Genomic DNA, 242 nt, shown 5'->3' on the forward strand with positions numbered 1-242 from the left:
TCAATATGTGTCACAATATATCAATATCCATATTATTAAAAATTGTAACAATGTAATCATTGTTAACGTCATTTACTGTATCTTAAACATGATCAACATTTTCATCATTTATATTTATAGAGGTATTATTTTCTATTATCACTGCTTGTGTTATATTTAGTATTACTTATCATATCTCTACTGTATTAACGTTACTATAGTTGCAATAATTACTTTCACTGTAATCAATGTATGTGTGTGTG

Source organism: Penaeus monodon, chromosome 28 (genome assembly GCF_015228065.2).
Source record: "Penaeus monodon isolate SGIC_2016 chromosome 28, NSTDA_Pmon_1, whole genome shotgun sequence".
Lineage (NCBI taxonomy): Eukaryota > Metazoa > Arthropoda > Malacostraca > Decapoda > Penaeidae > Penaeus > Penaeus monodon.